The 12890-nt window shown below is 48.3% G+C and overlaps 1 protein-coding gene across 7 annotated transcripts in view; it reads left to right on the forward strand.

The window, feature by feature from the left end:
* sick (sickie) overlaps positions 1-12890 on the forward strand; it is a 1048559-nt gene that overhangs the window by 846728 nt on the left and 188941 nt on the right. The gene's annotated exons all lie outside the window — the stretch shown is intronic.

Consider the following 12890-nt stretch of genomic DNA (forward strand, 5'->3'; position numbering starts at 1 on the left):
AATTTCTTAATTTTCTGCGTGGTGATCTCAAAGTAACGTCGTAGTGGAACATCGAACACATTCGGGCAACGATTTTCATGCATGCTAATCGACTGTAGTCCCGCGCATTAAGTTGTGTCAGATATAAAACGACAGCGTTAACAGTTCCAGATGGCAGCGCCTTAACCCTAAGCTCTTTCCTTCTTTTCCTTCCGTCTTTTAAAGTGCACGACGCTCGCACCTCGCGACTGTTCCACTCTCTCTCCGTCTCAGACACGTAAGACTGACTATATGAAACGCTCATGAGTACCGGACCGACCTTTTGTAATTACCAGCGGATAATCCGAATTAGTTTGAGCGTGCTACGCCATCCGACGAACGAAGAACGTGACTGAAGCTCGGAAGTTGCCTCGCGGTCACCGAGTGGAACTCTGGACAGCATCTGCTAAACTTTCGACATACCGGAGCAAGCGAAAACTTCAGCCGCACCACACAGCTATAGTGCGTTATATAGTGTACCGAAATCTCGGTCCCATCACGCGGCCCCGGCAACGTAGTAGGAGCGCATACGTTCTGACGTTCCAGCGTTCGAGCGACCCGCGCCCCGCGTCGTCACCAGGTTTTCTTCTCCATTTTTTTGTCTCATGTCTATCTTCCTTTTATCGTTTTTATTTTTTTTATTAGCTTCGCTTCCGCCGTTTCACCGATCCCCCGGGAGTTCACGCAGCGAGCCGTGAGCTCGTCGGCGGCCCAAATTGAAAGTGGTCCACCCGCAAGCTTCCGTCGCTAATCGGCGCGCCACCTCGCGGCGCGACGCAATTAAACCCTCGCGTATACACACACCAGTGGCGGCTTCCAGCACGACACCATCTCACGAAGCAAACAGCCACGTCACGAAACAAACAAAAGTTGGGTGCGGGACAGGCTAGAATTCGACAGTGTATATACTGCCTGGCTCACTGGTGCACGGTGACGCGTGGCGTGCGCGGTGGACGGCCTCGGACGTAATTAGTATGCAAATGAGGCGCGGGCCAATCACAGTCGAGTGCGCTACCGAGCCGGTTCGTCTCCTGTCCCGAGCGCCGTCTCCACGGTGAACGCAGAGACGGTATGCGTTGGTCGCAACCGACACGCCGATGGGAATGCCAGGTCTGATTTCCCATATGAATGAGCTTCCCGTCCCCTTATTCCGAGTCTCGGCAACGGGTTTCTGCTTCCTGCTAGAAGGTAGGTTAAAACTGCGCAAAAAACGAGGACAGCGAAAGAAACACAACGCACCACGAGCGCTCGTGGTGTGTTGTGTGCTTCTTTCGATGTCCTCGTTTGTCGCGCAGTTTTAACCTAGCTTCAGTTATGAACCAACTACCCCTCAGGAACGTCTTCGAGATTGGCCACTCGTCAACTGGGACGCCTCGGTGGGGACGAAGGAAAATAGGATGTCTCGCTGCAGTTCTGTTACCACGCGGAGGATTTCTCATTGCTCAGTGGCGGTCCGTATAGAATATAGCGCGTGCCAACAGTGTAACGCCAGAGTGCGGTAACGCCATTTGCGCGATACCTGCGGTGCCGGAGGTGGCCCTCGCGAAACGCTGCAACACTATATATACGGATGCGCGCACTCGCCCAGACACCGCTTCCAGTCCACTATCGCTCATTAACGCTGTTACTGGAAACCGAATCGAAGCGCATAATTTTGCGATGCGCGTACGCAAATGGCGACTCGGGTAGCACGCCACACGGGCGTGCTCTGTATATCATATGTCAAAGGCAAATGAACGCCAGTGATCTTTGAGAAGTGACGTCAAAAATTATGGCAGAGAAGCCGTGCAGTCGTTTCTGTAACAGAATGAAAGGAGCGCGGAGTAGGCGCGAGGGGGGGTGAGGGGACGAGGTCGAAGCCAAGCTGGATCATATTTTAACGCGACAGCGTTAAGGAGCTCGTGTCGCAGAAAAGCCGGTGTCGTCGGCGTCGGTGTTGGCGTCGGCGGCGTTGGCCGTGAGTGATAAATCCCAGCAGGCACTTCATGAATAAAAAACAACTTGCAAGATGGGCTGGGTGAGAATCGAACAGAGTCTTCGGAGTGTGAGACGGAGACGTTACCACTGAGTTCGATGCTTCAAAGCGGTACAAAAGCGCCTCTAGTGAACGCGGTGATGCCTTAGAAACGAGCTGTTTCTAAGGCTTAGGCGTGCGTCGCTTGCTCAGGCGCACATTTCGTTGTCGCGCCGAACGCTGCGTTGCTCGACGCTCACCGCGTCCGATGCAGGGCGCCTAGTCGCTGCGCCGTAGCCCATTGTCTTACACCCCTTGGCGGGTCGACGGGAACGCTGTCGCGTTCCACTCTTGAAGGCGAAGCTTAAGCGTCCTCCAATTTTTCTCTCCACAGCGTTCTTTCTCAAGAGGTTATGTCTTTTCGCGCTTAAATTCACAGCTGAAACTGCGCAGGTCATCCGTTTATTAGGAGCGTGTAGCCTAGATAAAAGGCTTTCGCAGATGTACGCAAATCCGAGCAAATCATAGATTTCGCAGATTTACGGGTGTTTTCATTTTGTTTCGTTTTCTTGCCTGCTTTTTAAGGATGTCTGGTCATGTAGAAGCCTTACACGTATTTATTAACGTTGAGCTTTATGCGACGGGGTGTGATTTGTCCTTCATTCAAGCTGATATATGGAGCGTGAGTAAAATTTCGCTTGAATTGTTGTCATGCAACTTGTTTCGTATGTGTAACAAATACAGTCATGAATTCACGTGTTATTAACAACTAAGTATTGACTGACCAGTCACATATGAAAGCATTTGTGCTTTAACGGCCGGCGAAAATGTTACCTTTAAGATGGCAATGATGATGATTATGACGATGCTGGTGATAGTGGTGATGATACGCATAATCGAGTCCCAACGCACTTCGGTAGGCTCTGGTTTGCCAATGCCCGAAATCTGTATACCGACACTTTGCAGAAATGCCTTCACTATATAACCGGTGCCATTCCTTCGCTGTATATATATATATATATATATATATATATATATATATACCCGAATCTTTGTAAGCTCTTCACTACATCGGAACTTAGCACCTTTATACGCTCTGCTATATCGTACGCGTGACCCTGTACGCTGTGCCGGCTCTACTGCGACGGCTCCGACACGGAAAATACTCGTTCGTGCCTCCTCGCTACCGACCTCGCACACCGCCTAACTTTGTCGCAGCCGCCGGCGCTCAAAAACCCACCGGGAATTCTCCCCAGTGAAGCCTATATAGCTGTAAAACTTCAGAACAAATGTTAGCATGCCTTACAGCAGTACCGTACGCTTTAGTTACTAAAAATAGAAGACGACAGACATCGGTCTATCGCGAATTGAAGGCTCCCGGATGTAGCGGTCAAATCGGGACATATTATCGCGGAAGCTTTCCCTAACTGCTTTCCACCTCTTCCTAAATGCGTGCGGGGCGGAACCATCGGCGATGCCATTAAGGCTCTGTAGCGTTCATTAGCGACCACCGTCGTCCATACCCCTGACGGCGCATGGGGAGATAGGGCATCTCTCGGGCTCCCAGCGCCACAATCTCGGCGGCGATATTTCGAAGGATGGTCATGGGCTGGAGCGCGCTTTTCTGCGGGACAGCCTGTTACGTTGCTGCTGTTTATCAAGTGACGAAGAGTCAGAGAGAGTAACGTGTGTTGAAGGGATGGTGCGAGGCTTACTTGGGCAAGTGCATGGCTAACAGGAGGGAAGATCGGGCCTACTCACCATGATATTTTAATTTTTTTCATTATAGTTTTTATTTAGCTTTTAATGAATATCTTTCGTCACTAATTCAGATCCGAAGCTCCATCATTAATCAACCTTAGTCCGTTGCCAGTCGTTTCCTTGGACTGCCGGTTTCCCGCCGTGGTTGCTTAGTGGCTATGGTGTTCGATTGCTAAGCGCGAGGTCGCTGGATCGCATGTCGGCCACTGCGGCCGCATTTCGATGGGGGCGAAAAGACTCCTGTACTTGGATTTAGGTGCACGTTAAAGAAGCCCCCGTGGTCAAAATTTCCAGAGTCCCCAACTACGGCGTGCCTCACAATCAGATCGTGGCTTTTGCATCTAAAACCCCATAATGTTGAACTACCAGTTACCGCTACTACAACAGTCCCGCGTTGTTTTTTACGTGCGTGCTTGTGTACGTGATCTTTCTCTCACCTTTTTTTTCTGTGCATATGCTTTCCTTTTGCATCTTTCTTTCTCCCCTTGTCCCATCTATACTGCAGCGTAGCAAAGTGCATGTTTGTCGTACGGTTAGCCTCCTTGCCTTTTCCATCACATTTCCCTCTCCCTCCCTTTCGATCTTCGCAATGCCACAATCGGACTTATCTTCCTTCCGCATGCGTAACATCCAAGTGGCGGATGTGGTCAGGTTAGGTAGGGGTCATTGCTGCGGTCGCCACTCGCATGAGTTCATGATGTCGTCTGCAGTCAAGGTCTATCTTGCTCTAACGAAGAGAAGGGAAAATGCGCTGGTAATACGCAACAGTCGCGAAAAACCTGCCATGTCATGCGGCGAAACATCGGTGGGGGTCAAAATGTGGATGGAATTCGTGCGCTTAGCAATATGGCCGTCCAGTCCGCATTTTCTTCTGTACTCAAAGGAATAGCACATCTCCCAGGACATCGATACCGAAGGCACTGGGTGCGCTGGTTAAGCCCTTATACCTCAGAGCTATACGCCGACTATCGCGCGCGCGTCACATAAAACCGTGTCGAATATGACGGTGCGGGCAGTGCGGGTATCCTGAGCGCTCTCTGAGACGTGTCCTATTTGCATTCGGCGTTATTCGCAGCTTCAAACAGTTGTTCGACCTATAGGAGAACGTGTTGCTGGAGCCAGTTGGTTTACACATGCACTTGTGAGTTACAGCTTGCCTTTGTGTATACTTCCTTGTCGCGTCTAAGGCATGCGCTTGTTAAACGTGCAAGTTATTTAGCATCTGCCGCTAATTGCAGCTGCCGGTGGCGCTGGCTACACAAGTAGTCAGCTGGAATTTAAGGCTCGCTTAACGGCCAACATGTAAGCCAACCTTTCTGTAGTAGCAGATTTGTGACGTAAGCAAAGGTGGGTTACGTTTTCTACCCAGCTTGACACACTGAAATCTATATTATATTCAAAGCGTAAGTTCCGGCCGACCTAGTTGCAACTTCCCGCGGAGTTCAGCGCTCACTGCTTTGCTGCTAATGTACAGTCAGCCGGAAACGTTTACGGGACATGGGATACGTGAAAAAGCTGACTTCCCGCAAAGCCCGAGCACATAGCCCCGATTTCACTGTTTGAGTCTGCAGTAGTTTCTGCGACCTACACGGCTATTGATTAAATTTGATGGGCCAGAGCACAAATTCGCATTTCTCGTTGAACTCGAACATGCCCCAAAAAAACCTTGTTTGACCGACTGTGATTCTCTTTGCTTATTGCTTTGCCTTCACTTATATGGTCGTTCTGGACTTCACCTTCGCGCTTCTGGTGTGTACGTTCACTGAAACTTGTAACTGCTGATATTTCTTGCTTGCAATTTCTCCAGATGCAACTAACTTCCTTGTCGCAAGCGACTGCTTTCCCCATGGCATTGCTGGGCCACTGTTCCTTGTATCTGCCGTTAACCTTCGAGCTTCGGGGTTGTCACCTTGTACTGCGAATCATCTCGAAACATGCCTCCAATTCTTGTTTGTCCTGAGGCACTGCTTCCCAGCGCCTTTCGCGGCAATAATAAGGACGATAATGTTTTCTTTCTTTTCTAACTGAGGTGCCAGGACTGCTAAATTCAGGCTCTTTACCACATTATTTCAAGAAACCCGGGGTCTTTGTAAAGCCCTTCGCACGAGAATAATGGGCACATAAAGGTCGAGATTTAAGGCCCCGCTAAGGCCGTACTGCTCAGCGGCGGTTTCTAGCGGGTCTCGCAAGAAAGCCAAGTGCGCGCTCATTTTCTCTGACGTAAGCCCTCAGAACGTCGCCGTACCTTTATAACGGCACCGCGTCGTTATAACGCCTTTCCGCCTGCTGGCTGCGCTTAAAGAGCAAAACTGGGACTCTAAACAGAATACGTAGTGTGGTGAACGAGAAAGATGACATTAACGCAGCCGTTCATAGGCAGAAAAATGAGCCATTAATGTCACAATCTCGGCGAGGGTAGGTCATACGCCGCAGTCATTTCTTTGTTTCCTGTCGTCTCATACCTTCGCTTCATATAGGTAGACTTGAGAGCGAGGACACACACCGTTTCATCTTGCTGCAGAGGAACCGTTTCTGTGCGCTTTTGTCTTCTTCCGCACGAGGGAGTGGCCGCGACCCGGAAGGAGGAAATATATTGCGTGGGGCCTTCCGGAAATTACCGCATCTTGAATGGCGCCCTAACCTACCCCCCTCCCCCTCAAAATCCCGCCCCGTAACGAAGCAGTTCTTTCCCGATGTTTTTCAACGCCACGGCCCAAGTCTGGTCTCCGAGGCGCTAACCGCGCCGCAGCTGAACCTGCTGGCTTTCCACTTCTATTTCTATTTCCTTCAAACTTTACGCTGCTTTTATTCACATTAAACACTTTCTTTTTTTTTCGCAACAGTATTCCTTTTCTTTAGCTTTTGCGCTGGTCTCGCTAGCGTAGCTGAATTGATTTCTTTAGCGCAGGCGCGTCTAATTAAACCGGCTCGCTATTTATACCGGTAGACAGTGTTCTTTCCAGAAAGAGCCAGGGCAGGGTGTTCAAAAAGGGCCACGCAAAGAAAGAAGAGCATTGAGTGAAGAATCAATTTTCGCGGGCTCTTGTTAAAGGCGTAGTAAGGGGTAACGGGCTTCCTTTTTTTTTCGTTCTCTGTGTAGTTCTTCTTTCGTCGCAATCCCTGCGCGTCGCTGTTTACTTGCGTCTTGCTGGTCTCCGAACGAGGCAAGGCAGCCATCTCATACCACGTCTCCGTCTCTTTTTATTTCTTTCTTTAAATTTTCGTCTGTTCATCTCTTTCCGTTTTTATTTCCTTTTTTTTAATTTTCGTCTGTTAGTCCTTCTCGGTTTCTAATTTCCACGAGAATTGCGGGTGGTTCGGAAACGGCAACATTGTGTCTGATGTTTGCTCCTTCCGAGTGCGCCACCGAGAACGACAGTTGAAGACTTAATTTTGCTGCGTGGTGAAGAACGCGAGGTAGGAAAAGATAGAGTTTCGCAATGTTCTGGCCCTTCGGGAATTGTATCAATTCATCGAGCCTTGTCATTTTGCGACAGGAAGGAAGATTTGCAATAACAATAACAATAGTAATATATATATATATATATATATATATATATATATATATATATATATATATATATATATATATATATATATATATGTAAATTATTTATTTATTTCGAAAATGACATACAAATACGAGCCTGCCCCAAGCCAACAATGGGCTTGTGGGGCAGCGCTCGGCAGAATGGAGCAATCCAGGGAGCGGCACAGTAAATCAATTATGTACAAGACTCTAAATAAAACTAAAGAAAGAAAGAAAGAAAGGAAAGAAACCAAATTACACATACAAATCAAAAATATAAGTTTTAACTTCTTTCCGTGTGCTGGAAGATAAAACTTTATCTGGCAGGTCATTTAACACATCAGGTACATAGAAGGCACGGACACGTTTGCCATATATTGTCCGTACTCTTGGTAAGGTAAAGCGGTCGCGTGTACGTAATGCTTTGGCGGGGACATACGGGAGGCAGAACTCATTGTTCCATATATACAAAAGGATTACCGTTTCTTTGAATAACAGCCTGAACGAGGGCATGTGCGAGCATGAAAAAAGACTGGAATTGTTAGTAATGTGCACACCATACATCACCGCCCGAATTATGGATTTTAGTAAAGAATCAATTTTATTGCGCCAAAACACCGAACAGAAATAAAAAGAACAGATTCCATATCTCAGCACACTGTACGCTAATGCATGTGCTATTGTTTTCCTTACGTAAATTGGGCATAGTGCTTTAATAGAATGCAGTAGGCAGGCTATTTTGCGCAGCCTTTCACAAACGTTAGCCAAGTGAGTGTTCCAGGACATGTTAGAATCGAAATGAAGACCGAGATAATTGACACTTGAGAGGCATGGAATAGGAGAGCAAGAGCAATTGTTACACAGAGGAGAATGAAGAAACAGTGGAGCGATGACAGGAATAGATTTCAGCGGATCGTGAAAACATACTAATTTAGTTTTATTCTGGTTAATGGAAATTAAGTTTTTACGGTACCAACTGATAACATTTGTAGTGTCAGTTTGTAATTCAGCCACGGCTTGATGGTAATTAGTATGACGAGATACTAAAAGCGTGTCATCTGCGTATTGAAACACCCGACAGCGAAAAATTGCTTGACTGAGATCATTAACGTACAAGTTGAATAAAAGGGGAGCTAAAATCGACCCTTGGGGAACTCCAGCGCTCAACTGTCTAGGTTTGCTTTTAATATTTCCGAGAACTACTACTTGAATTCGACCGTGCAAATAATTCTTAAGGAAAGTTAGAAAAGGCCCTCGGAAGCCATAGCTATGAAGTTTAGAAAGTAAAATTTCATGGTTGACGGAGTCAAAAGCTTTTGATACATCTAGAAATAATGCACAAGCGAATGCATTAATTTCAAGATTACTATTAAGGAAATCGGTTAATTCATCTAATGCTACTCTAGTGCCACGCCCACAAGTAAATCCGTACTGATTAGGCGACATTATGTTGTGCGCATCAATGAAGCTCTGCATTACGTGAAAAATATGCTTTTCAACTATAAGAGCAATGCACGAAAGTATCGAAATTGGCCTGTAGTTTGTGACAACATTCACCTGTCCGCTTTTGAAGAGAGGAACTACACGCGCTTCCTTGAGGCCAGGCGGTATTTCTTTTGTGGTTATAATGTTATTTATAATTGCTAAAAGAACATTCTTCAGGGCCTCGAAATTTCTGCGAAGGACGCCCACAGATACAGCATCTAATCCAACAGACTTGTGCTGTTTTAAGTTAAATAAAATATAGCGAATATCATCCTCGGTACACTCAGGCAGGAATGCAGAGTCAACTACCGATTGTGGCATACAATAACTAGCCGTATTACCGGACAAGCTTGCTGCAGTAGACGAGAAAAAGGAATTAAATTGGTCTGCTAACGTTATAGATGGTGGACCGAAATTATTCGCAATAGTTTGGTGTGCGCCTTTCCGGTGACGACCCCTTAATTCGTTAACCACGGACCAAGTCTTGGACGGGTTATTTCTAAATTCAATAGAAGAAGGAAAGATGGCGATAGGCTTACCGACGGTATTGTAGCAAATGATGAATCTCAGGTGTGGTTCTTCGACCGATTACCTTTTACCTCGTAATTTTTCTTCATGCACGTGACTCCATTTTTCTTAATTTCGTAGTAAGGCTGACGTTAGGTGAGTTGATGTAGATTCGTACGTTAGGTTAGGCTAGGTTAGGTCATGTTAGGCAAGGTTAGGCTGGGTTAGGTTAGCTTAGGAAGAAGAATGCGAAGAAGAATGCGCAGCTTCCATTCTGTGGAAGTCAACGTTATTGTAAACATCTTGCATATAGTTAAGGATGTCTAGCATCCTCCGGTGTTCCGCAAAGTGTTACCACAAGGACCAACATGTTTGTGCATAAGACGAGCAATATGGCATGTGTGACGGGAGCGCGTCTGTGACGACAGCAGCAAGGCGAAGTCGCGACGAGGATGGCCGACGGTGTCACGACTGTACTCCAGTGAAGAAACGTTCTGGCTTGGGCCGATCCCAAAAAGGGGCTGCAAAGTTCAGCCCCTCATCGGAAGCCGACATGCAGGGTAACAACTTGTTGCTGTGCGACGTCACGCACACGAACGGCAGTGGTAAGCAGTGGTAAGCTTCGCGCGTTCCCTTCTTGTAGCGCTGGCTCAGTGGGAAACTGGCGCCCGTGCTCGGATTTTTCCAAGCGAATTGTTGCTGTACGACGTGATCCACGTGCCATTCGCCTGGGGGCATTTGTTGGAACGGGAGTAGTGTGCCTTAATTAAAGGTATCTGCGGCCTGATGGGCAGTGCCCCGGGATGTTGCGCTGGATGAGCTTGGTTATGATGCCACAATTGGACACTTTGTTTGTTTGTTTGTTTGTTTGTTTGTTTGTTTGTTTGTTTGTTTGTTTGTTTGTTTGTTTGTTTGTTTGTTTGTTTGTTTGTTCTTGTAGTTGAAGAGGCCTGACACGATGCGTAAAACCTCCATACCGCAAGGTGCCTCACTCAATGCAAATAATGCTGCACATTAAAATTTAATTGCTAGATTTACCATCTGAATTATGTACAACCTGTTACGAGCGACGCCGTGGTATAACGGGCGTCGAATTACTTGGGTGCTTCTTTGCGAATACCATATATATATATATATATATATATATATATATATAGAGAGAGAGAGAGAGAGAGAGAGAGAGAGAGCTCCTTCATAATATATGTTATTGAATGACGTTCGTGCACCAATGAATTTATCGAACAGTCAGATCGATCAAACCGAGAGTGGCATCGATCAACTCTACGCCACACTGAATGCGCGCCCGGACGCCCAGCTGATCTCCGCTTTTGTTCGCCACGCCTACGCAAACCGCGCGCTGAACAGCCGCTCATCGATTCGCTTTAAGCGAGGTGCTCCGACGACTTGCTCCAAATATTGGCGGGCCGCCCGCTGTGTCGCATCCGGGTTTTATAGCTCGTTCTACATGTTACTTTTTTTTTTCACCTCACTTCAGCCGAGGTCTCTTTTCCTTCACGTCACTTGTTTTAAGAAAACCGCCGTTCGAGCCATCTGGAGTTCGTACCGTCAGCCGGCATCGATCTACTACAATCGCGCCATGCGGGGCAGCACGCGCTCCAGGGCCGCCCGGGTTTGATTTATGGCGGACCCCGTATTTATACGAGCTCCCCCTTCTTAGTATTCGCCCGCTCTGCATTTTCTTTCTTTCTCCTTTCACGTATTCTTGGCTGCGTTGCCTTCTCTCCCGCACACCTCACTCCGAACGTGCGCGATCGCAATTCCTTTGCGAGCCGTTAATGATAGATTCCTTCCCGTACACCACGTTCCACCGAGGGGATCGCAAAAAGATGCGGGAAAGCTGCTCCCTGGAAGAAAAATGAGAGACTGCCCAATGCCGAGCTCGCTTCTTTCTACCTGCCCGGTGCCTCGACCATTCCTGTGCAGATCATATTGGGCCGCCCAGTGTTTATATACTCGACGGCTGGGAAGAAAGCGGTACGTGCGTGTGTACATACTTGCGTTCGTTTCGAGTTCGCCTTCCGTCGTCGTTTTATTATTTTTTAATTCACTTAACCGTCGCTTCCGCCTCTGCCGAGCAATAGTTGCGCCGCCTGCGATGTGTCATTCTGCCCCGCGCAACCTCACCCAGCCGAGTGTTTTTTACCGCCGGCGCATATCTTCCTCGATCATCGTAATGTAGTGCACAAGGAATGCGGTGGAATGGAACGACGATGACTCTCTGGTCGGGATGGCGCCTATACCGCTTCCGGGAGGGATTGTTTGTACATCTGCGACAGGGCGGCTGCCCTTCGTACACGGAGCTACTGTTTCCTGCAACTCCCGCTGAAATAGAGAGGACAGAATTATGCCGGGTGCCGCTACGGAAACGTATAAGAAATGCGGCAGTGCCGGCGTAAACGTATTTCTGGAATGGCATCTGTAACCCTGCACCTTTCCTTTGACCGGGAAGAGTGCAGCGAACCTTGATTCTTTTTACACTCTTAGAAAAATTTACACCCTTTGGGGCGTATCTTGTCCCACAACAATAATGGTCATCCGTGTTGCCCGCGTTTCCTTTCTTTAACGCTGCGAGCCCGGTACTTCCCAGTCACGAACGGCATGCGCGTTATCAGTGTGACGCAGCATTCTCGACAGGAAAGTAGCGAGCGCCGAGTTTTCAGGAAAGGAAACGCAAGCAAGGCAGATGACGATTATAGTTGTGGGACAAATATACACCCCAAAGGGTGCAACCGTTTTAAGAGTGTAGACATCACCGAACAGCGGTGCCGACCTCAAGCGGATAGTCCTGTGAAGGTCGTTGGCCGGAGGGACCAGAAATCCCCAGCCACCGTGCACTATCGAAGCGCGTGAAAAAAAAATGGCTGTGGCTTAGGTAAGGTTAAGCCCAGGATGCGAAGCATACTAGCCTTTATTTTAGTTGTTGAACCACTGTTTAGCCTGGTGAACTGCTGTTGCTTGGCTATATTTGGTTCGGCTAGACGAAGAAACAACTCATGCGTTACTCTGCTTCGCCCTCAAGAGTGGAACGCGACAGCGTTCCCGTCGACCCGCCAAGGGGTGTAAGACAATGGGCTACAGGGCAGCGACTACGCGCCCCGCATTGGACGCGGTGAGCGTCGAGCAAAGCAGCGTTCGGCGCGGCAACGAAATGTGCGCCTGAGCAAGAGACGCACGCCTTAGAAACAGCGCGTTTCTAAGGCAACACCGCATTCACTAGAGGCGCTTTTGTACCGCTTTGAAGCGTTGTACTCGTGGCTCAGTGGTAGCGTCTCCGTCCCACACTCCGGAGACCCTGGTTCGATTCCCACCCAGCCCGTCTTGCAAGAATTGAGCCAAAGCCACTTCTCCTCTGTCGTGACGTCACGGTGTCACGTGATTTCATGGTCACCGCCGCGCCTGAGGAGCTGGGTTGAGCCCTCGTAATATGCTTCGCATAAAAAAAAAATCCAGTCTCGCTTCGTCATGCGGGAAGCTTGCAGCGTCGGCGATCTTTTGGGACTGACGTATGTGTACAACGTGCAGAAGCGTCGTAAGAGTACGAGGCGGTAAGGAAGGAGAAAGGGGGGATGTGACCGTGGGAGCACCCGGCCGTGTGTTTCACGGCGTACAGTGACA

Source organism: Dermacentor albipictus, chromosome 8 (assembly GCF_038994185.2).
Source record: "Dermacentor albipictus isolate Rhodes 1998 colony chromosome 8, USDA_Dalb.pri_finalv2, whole genome shotgun sequence".
In the NCBI taxonomy this organism is placed as follows: Eukaryota; Metazoa; Arthropoda; class Arachnida; order Ixodida; family Ixodidae; genus Dermacentor; species Dermacentor albipictus.